This window comes from Alligator mississippiensis, chromosome 2, assembly GCF_030867095.1.
Source record: "Alligator mississippiensis isolate rAllMis1 chromosome 2, rAllMis1, whole genome shotgun sequence".
Lineage (NCBI taxonomy): Eukaryota > Metazoa > Chordata > Crocodylia > Alligatoridae > Alligator > Alligator mississippiensis.
The window spans coordinates 41,183,831-41,192,777 of record NC_081825.1 but is presented as its reverse complement, the minus strand read 5'-3'; the positions used below and the strand labels follow the sequence as shown (position 1 = coordinate 41,192,777).

The following is an 8,947-nucleotide window of genomic DNA, read 5'->3' as shown; positions in this document are numbered from 1 at the left end:
GCAATCCTGCAAATTGATCAACATGGAACCAGACACACACAACAATGCATATCCCCTCTATGACACTTAGTGCAGCTAGACACACAGGGGCAGGAGATCAATCTCCTAGACCATTTTACAGAATTAGCATTTTAGTCAGGAGTATAGACTCAGGTCTCTCATGAATGTAGAAATAAACTTGTCTATTTTATTTTATTTTAGTTTATTTGGAATGGGAGAGTTTAATAGAACACAGTGAATTAAAACAAACTACAATCTGTGAGGTGAGTAGATTTTACCTAATGTTAAACAGCAGTTCTTTATAATAGAAAACATGTAATCCAGAAAACGACTGCCTTTTCATTCAAGTACAGAACTTAGCTAATGTCAAAATGTCATATCTTTAGCATGTAGTATGACTATAAATGCAGAGTAAAAAGGGGGGAAAAAAACCCTCAATGCTGGCTGAATTCTTGGATTTCACTCCCCGATTCTTCTTACTTTTCTTATTCCCAGCTGGGGGTTGTATAGAGATAGAAGGCTGAAGTCATATTTAAAAAGTATAAATATTGCAGTACTCTCTGGGGTGGTTATAGATGCTTGTCCCGAAACACTAGGGTTTCATTTATAGCAGGATGTGAAAGAATCTTCTTTCTTCCACAACTCAATGTCAAGCTTGCCATTCAGCCCTTAATGTGGCACGTAGTAAATGCTGCTGTGCCTAGCAGGTGGCCCGAGGGTTCTCTGTCAGCATTTTTGTCATGCACTGCAGGAACACTTAAAACCATTCATACAATTCTGAGGACTCAGAACACTTTAATATTGCTTTGTGACTCTACTTAGAATATAAATACCAGTGACCTTTTCAGGAAAAGAAAACTTTTTAAAAAACATTTTCACCTTTCTGTTCCATCGGTGAAATGATGTAGGTACTAAAAAAAATGTTTTAGCCTAATGGTTCCTCTCCCTGCTAGCCTAAGACTTCAATGGCTTCAGCATACATTGTCTGAAGGCTCATAAGAGAAATTCAACTGGCAGAAAACAAAACAAAAGCATATTCAAAAAGGCATGGGACTAAGCAGCAGCAGCGTAGCCAACCTTGTCAAACCCTAGGAAAGTTCAGATCAGGATTCAGGCAGCCATTGTGACTCAGGCAGCCATTGTAACTCAGATCAGGATTCAGAACTGAACATGATGACTGCTTTACTCTTCTAATTGAGGAATATTACTGATCTTTGGAAAAGCTAAAATTGCACATAGGACCTACATGTCAATATCTGTAGTAAAATTTTCAAAAATGCTCAAAAGACTTAGGAGCATAAACCCTACCTTTGAAAGGGCAAGAATGTAAAAAGATTTTTTTTTTTTTTAGTTTAGGTACCACAAGGTACAGATGGGCACCATACTGGATCTTCAAGCATACTTAAGTAGGTTTAGATGCTTGTCCATCTGGTCCTATGTACCTAGATCGTATTAACATTAATTTTTGGTAGAAGGACTTATGCTCCTAATCTTTTAGGTGATTTTGAAAGCTGAGGTACTGGAGTGGGGGAAAAAAGGCCTTTTGGGTATATCTGAACCATGTCCTGAGCATGTCGTAAGTAAAAGGGTATCCCCAGTGGAGCTTTACCAAATTAAGCATTTGTGAACAAGAGTGGGTAAGCAGGGCATGCTCAGGATCATCTCTCCTCTGTCATTCTTGAGCTCATCCTCACACTGAAAGCAGAGCAAACTCTTTTTCATGATAGAGAATCGAATGCTAATTCTAATTTTGGAATGGGAACTTCAGGGATTTCATAATGGTGTACATTCAATATCTGTATCCCTAAGAAGTGACTGCATGTTTATAAAAGGTCACTGAACACATTTATGTCACTGTGTGTTTTAAGGCTCTGTGCTTCAGGGAAAAAATGTTTCTTTTTCTGGCCAGCAAAATAACTGCTGAGTTGTTAAATATCTTTTGAATACACCTCAAAGTTACTGGGGCCAAATTTCTTGGCAAACAGTTAGTGGATAGATGTGGTTTCTGCTAGATAACAGGCAGATTCTGAATCTTACCCATTGTGGGCGTGCTACAAGGATACCATCTTCATAAAGGGATCTTTTTTATCACTGCATCTCAAGTCTGACCTTTCTTTCCTTTTGGATATGAGGTTATGAGTGAAGGAAGAAGACAAGCAGAAAGTTAAAAACAACAATATAATGTAAATCTATTGTCCCTTTAGCTTTTCAGACACTAACATTTAATCAGAGGTTAAATCTCCATAATTTAAATATTTGAAAACATGCTTCCTTTCCTCCCAAAGGCACCAGCTCAGCAAGGCACTAAGCTTAAGCATGTGAATAGTCCCATTCCCTTCAGTGTGGTTAGCCATGTTTCAAAAATGGGGACATGCTGAGATGCTTTGCTGACCTAGGCCTTTATCCCATATTGTTTTTATTCTATACAGGTACAACCTATAATAAACAAGTGAAATGGTGTTGAATGTTTGTAAGTGAAGACTATCATAGATTTTACTCACATGGTATGAGTCAACATACTATTCAAGAACATACTATTCTTTATCTTTGATAAGGATAATTCCTGCTTCATTATATTAGGCATGGTACAATTCATAGCAACAGACTCTCCTTCCTATGGGGTACTTTACAATCATATAAGATGTTGAAATCCTTATGTTATGCTCCTAAAGCCTTTAAACTTTAGGAATGTATTTTGATATGAAAATGTTATGTGGCTTAATAATGCCCTCCTCCTAAGCTGTACAATAAAGACTCATTCCTCTATGTGACTCCATGGTCTGTGTTAATAACGGTAAAATATGGAGGTTTCATTCACAGCAAACCACTGGCTGAACCCAAGCAATTTCCACTAGTCATCATCAACATAAAAGGGAGGGGTAAGGTGGAGTGAAAAGCCTAACTGTTTCAGAATGCACAAACATCTGGCTACACAGTCTCTTACCCTTTAGAGGTAGATAATAAATTACGTGTCATTCTTTGGGTGCAGATGAGAAACTCTGGGATACAATATGCCTCCCTAACACAGAGTACTTCCCAATACTCCCTATGCATTGCCCTTATTCTAGGCTCTGTGCTAGAAGCTGTTATTAATAGGTTAATAAATGTAGTGCCTTGACAATTCATTAGTTTGCACTGACATTGCACAGGTTCTACTGAGGATATAATAGGGATTAACGTTTCCCATTTTATGACATTTGAAAAATCTGCTCAGGCATACATATTCAAGACCAAAGAAATAAATACCTGTGCTTTGGGGAACAAATCTCAACCCCTTTGAAGTCAAGAGCCAAACTTCCAATGGCTTCAGTGGCAAAAGAATTTAATTCTTAGTCACTTAACTACATATGGAAGAGAAAGCACAGTACAACTTACAAGTAGCATTATTAATCAGTCAAATTTGGTCAGAATTTAGCTGTAATGCATGTTGCTCTTTTAAGGGGAATGATTTGCACAGACAACTGCAAGGAAAAGACATAATGTTGCCAGAAGCTTACTGTCTGATGTCAGGACAAATTTTATGTTAGCATTTATGGCTGACAATGCTGGGCCTTTTGCTGAAAAGTCTATATATTCTTGTACAGGGGTTGTCTTTTTAATAAAATGTCACTGTGCTGAGGGAAGGAAATCTCTTTTAAATTCTCTTACTTTATATGGCCTTACTCTTTTTTAAATGAATTTAATATAACTGAGCGGGGGGAGGAGTTTCCCTTCCTGAAGTCCCTCATTTGGTTATTTTGTTCATTCATATCCCTTAGGCAAGTAGGAGACAGTCAGAAGTAATCAAAGGATGAATGGAAAAATGCAAATTACCATTTTAGAAGTCTTGCTATTTTCTAAACTCTATCTTGTAATTATACTTTTGTTCTGATTTTATGATAATTTTACATTGGTATTTTTTTCTATTTCAGTGGAGCTATGCAAAATTGACACAGGTCTCAGTAAGGGGGAAATTTAGATGTCTTGCCTGCTCAGACCATTTAGAGAACCTTTTGCTTTTAGGTGCTGAGATTTCAAATGCAGTTCCTATCTGTCAGTCTTGCAATTGAACATTTGAAGTCAGTTGGCAAAATGACTTGCAATAATTGAAGAAGAAACGACAGATTTCTAGATTTCTTTATGTAACTTGACTATTCCGGAGATCATTATTCAATCTATCATTTGTTTATCCAAGTATTGACAGTTTTCTACATAAAATACAAATTGAACACTTGAAGGATATAAATGGATCTGCTAATCTTTCTTGGAATATAAGAGAATTCTGTGTTACAAAAATCTGAAATACTAAAAAATTGCATTGGTGAACAATGAATTCTAATGCATTGTGTGCCACTCAAATTGCTGAGGTTTTATGACACAAATGAAGCCAATTATCCTATATCAACTACCCTATGCCGGAGACGGGCAACTATTTCGGGCAGAGGGCTTCTTACTGAGTTTTGGCAAGCCTTTGAGGGCTGCATGGCAGGCAACCAGGGACAGCTAAATATTAATTTTCTAAATTTTTTAGGTGCCCTGTGGGCCGGAGAGAATGGCCTGGTGGGCTGCATCCAGCTCCCTGGAGGCAGCAATGCCAGCACAGAGGGGGCAGGGGGGATGCCAACTGAGTGTGGTATCCGCCAGCAGACAATCGCCGAGCTAGCAGCAAAAATGGAAGTGCACTTCTGGTGGCATTTCTGGTTTCACAGCTGGCACTTCCAGGGGATGTATGGCTGATCTCAAGGGGTGCATGTGCACCCGCGTGCACACCCTATGCATCACCACTGACTGGCCCTTACTCAGGTGTTTGATGCAGGGGGGATGATACTAGTCACATACTGCTTACCTCTCTCCACCTACCTGATCAAGGGGAATCCAATGCCCAATCATAGGCCAGGTACAAACATTACACTTTTACCGGTATAAATAATTAGAAACTAGTCTATACCTATAACAGAATAGAGGTTCAGCACACAGACTAGTTTAAAAATGGTGGAACACAGTTTCAGATTTGCTCCCCACCCCCACCACCAGAGGGCAAATATGTGTTCTGTTTGATATCAATCTAAACTACACGGCTTAGAAAACCATATAACTTAGATCTATTCCACCTGGGGCTTTTTAAATGTCTGTACCTAGCCATAAGGACACAATAGGAGGAGCAGCAACTCGCTGATCTTTGTATCCTTGTAAAAGCATGTATTTGAGTCGAAGATCTGCCTCTGAGTAAATATACAGAAAAGTTATGTGATTTATTGTTATTAATTTACACTAACGTGATTTCTGCCATTGTGACATTTGTCACATCTGAAGGCACTTTATATTCCTGAGGTTGGTTCTACTAATATCTCTAAAAATGGTGAGCAAAAATAAGCTCAGTTGCAGAAATATCTAGAAAAAATAGGAATGTAACATGCCTCCTCCCCACCTAACCACTTCATTTAAATTTTATATTTTTAAGTATATTTACTTACCAGATAGAGCAGGTGTCACAACCCAAAGTTGTGATTTTTTGTTTGTGTGCGCGCTTCGGCACTGCTAAATTATTTCCCGCCAATTTGTCGATTTCTTTGCACATTAGAGTTCTCTGCTGCAAGAGAGAGCTCTGGTGCAACAGAGGATTTCCCGCCAGCTTCTTTGCAGGGTGCATCTCTTTTGTATCATAGTGATACACGCTGCAAAGAAGTTCCCGCCATCTGTATTAGGATTCACGCCACATTATTGGCCCATTCCTAATGTAGGCACACGTGGCGGCTAGCGATTGGCTTGCTAGCCGTACAAAAGGCTTGGGTAGTTTCCGCCCAAGTCGGAGGACGGAAGACGAGAGAGATTCTGTGTGAAGATCTCCAAGCGCTGCAGACCCGACGCACCTCCCCTAAGCAGGCAATAGATGCAATAGAACCGAGCCTACGGAGCTTTCGCTTCTAGCCTCTCCCCGTCACCGAGTGCAATCCTAGACGTATCCCTTTCCTGTAACTTCGGACCCGCAGAGCCTAAGTAACTCCAGGGAAGCTTTTCGAACCTAACCAAACCGGACCCGCGGAGCCTGAACAACTCCGTGGGAGCAATCGATTTGTTGTGTTCCTCTAGTGAGGATCCAAGCAGGAGCTGTGCCTGGAAACCTGTCCAGCCTACACCAATACCATCTTTGGGTGTAAGTAAACAATCTTTTCAATCAACCATTACGCCTCCGTAACTAATTCTAACTCATGTGCGCTAAACCGGCCAGTGGTTCTCTCAAGCCCTGTGTACCCGGGCTGCTGGCCACAGCCTGTGTGCAACGAAGACGGGCCCGGCTCGCACATGGCGACGGGAATGAGATCGGAATCGCCGCCGCATGTGGCGACAAAGGTGGGATCGGGGTGCGGCCCGCACATGGCAACGAGGATGGCATCGGGAGAGAATGCGCATGTAGCAACCCAGACGGGATTAAGAGAGAATACGCTAGAGTTAGAATTGGTTCGGAACTGCCCTTGGCGCGATAACCAACACCAGGTGAAAAGCTTTGAGGATCTGGAGGTGCATATCGCTTACCACCAGGCGGGCATAATGGGTGAAAGATTTGTAAGCGGTCGTCTGTCGCTAAAGGGAGAAGAGGGAATCTCCGAAGACGGAGCCCCAGGAGAAAGGGAAGTGTACTTGCTCCCTGCGGCGTTCGGGTGTATAATGAGAGATAAGCGGGTCCTGTTTAGGCCCCTCGATACTGTGTCCCTCGCCGAACCCAACCTGGCGGGCGAAACGAACCCAACTTTCACCCGGGAGTGTGCCCAATGCCTATGATATGCTCGGGAGAGTGAAGAACCGGAGCCCATCGGCCCGTTCCCCCCTGGGATGATAATGTCTAGATTACAGGGTCGTGAGCTTCCATCTGAGCTCCACGAAGATCTGGAGACGGAGGAACGCCCCACGGATGAAAGAGTGGCCTTGTGGTACAACAAGGGGGGAGAAGGTAGTGCAACCATTCGTGCTATAATGAATCTAATGCAGAAAAATTTAAGTTTGAAAACCCAGCTGCAGGTGGCGATCCGATCGGTCAAAGAAGTGGCTGAGAAAAAGGAGCCTGAAACGCCAGTCCAAGATGGCGCTGAGCAAGAGGGAGGCTGCGTGGAAGAACCGGAAAAGAAGGGTGGAGCTTCTAACGAACCCGCGAGAGTTCGGTCAGCGACTCCGCCCATCAACGCAGCGTCGTCGCCGGCAACCCCGCCTAGCGACGCAGCAGCGTCTCTGCCGACCACGCCTTCCTGCCGACGAAGGAGAGAGTCAAGCAGAGGGGAGCATCCGCCCCTCCTGCCTGAAGCAGCAACAGCAGCAGTAACCCCCGCGGCAGCAGTTCAGCCTATGACAGCATTATCTCCCGAAGAAGCAGCTTGTTCTGCAACAACAACTAACCGAGTTGCTGCTACTTATTATGCTCGCACCAGAACTGAGTTGCAGGATTTATGTAGAGCATCAAAAATTCAACCTGAAGAGACTCTAGCTGTATGGTTAGGACGTTTAGTCATAGAACTTGGATCCGACCTGCTGAACCAAGAAGAAGCAAGCTTCTTAGTTAGACAAGCTTCGTGGAGTAGAGGACATGTCACCGACATCGACATGATAACATGTAATACTCACTGGCCTATTCCACTGCCAGTGCTTGTTGCAGGACTGATTAGTCAAAAAGCCCACGTGTGGCATGCAGGACGGCCCGAATATATCAGCGCAGATCACCTTATGCTGGCAATGATTGGCGTCTCGTATTGTGCTTGGAACCCGAGAGCATGTGCGCTGGGACTGACATCGCTCCAGCGAATAAGACCACGGCCTCACCGTCATTTGCGAGATCCTGGGACAGTTCCACTAACCTCTCACAGTCTAGACAGTTGTCTCGAGATCTACGGACAAAAGAACATCGTCGTTCTTCGAATTCTACTCAGTCCAATGGTAAACCAACCCGTGAGTAATCTTCTTTGTCAATTGCCAAGACTGCGTATCCTGATGAAGCCAAGATTGTCTTTTGATCGGGACTGTCAACACCCAACCAAGCTCCAAGGCACCAGACAACGTGGATCCGATCTTCCACCACTGCCACCGAGAACCCTAGAGGAGCGATACATGTTTGGATTTCTCCTACAGCATTCTGGACTTAACAAGCGGCAGCTTCGGATTTTAGGGGATGCAGGCCAATGGCAGTTAGCTTATGAGTTAGGTTTCCGGTATTTGGAAGAACCAGATGATGAATCTTCGACGATTTCATCTAATTAAGCCATAGGAATCATTTAAAATTGTTTAAGTTTGTTAAAATAGGTTATTAATCTGTTTTGAGAGTTTTCTGTTTACAGAACCGGGATTCAGAGCGTATGGCAAGGAGGAGCCTTAAGAAAGATGACATCACTGAGGAGAGTGAGGAGACGTGTGACTTCGTCATGACGCCCACTGAAGCCCTGATCGTGCAATTTTGTTATGAATCAGATTATGTGTTTATGTTGATTATTATTTCTTGATTGTTATGTAACTTGATCCCAGGACAGCGAATTTTAGGTTTGTATATTTGTTTGTTGGCTTGTTGACTCGTTTGATGATCACGACAAAACTCTAGATTGCTTGGAAGAGTATGGCATAATTTAGCTATGCTCTCAGCAAGGGGGGATGTCACAACCCAAAGTTGTGATTTTTTGTTTGTGTGTGTGCTTCGGCACTGCTAAACTATTTCCCGCCAATTTGTCGCTTTCTTTGCCCGGTAGAGTTCTCTGCTGCAAGAGAGAACTCTGGTGCAACGAGGGATTTCCCGCCAGATTACAGCTTCTTTGCAGGGTGCATCTCTTTGCATCATAGTGATACACGCTGCAAAGAAGTTCCCGCCATTTGTATTAGGATTTGCTCCACATTATTGGCCCATTCCTAATGTAGGCACACGTGGCGGCTAGCGATTGGCTTGCTAGCCGTACAAAAGGCTTGGGTAGTTTCCGCCCAAGTCAGAGGAGGGAGG

At 42.9% G+C, this 8,947-nt stretch overlaps 1 long non-coding RNA gene across 2 annotated transcripts in view; it reads left to right on the top strand.

Annotated features, from left to right (window-relative positions):
* The first annotated feature begins 200 nt into the window (after positions 1 to 200).
* The window catches only part of LOC109281393 (uncharacterized), an 87,416-nt gene continuing 78,669 nt past the window's right edge, over positions 201 to 8,947 (top strand). For both annotated transcript variants that reach the window (XR_002088024.2, XR_002088025.2), the window contains exon 1: positions 201 to 263. This is a non-coding gene — a long non-coding RNA (uncharacterized LOC109281393). The remainder of the gene's footprint in view (positions 264 to 8,947) is intronic.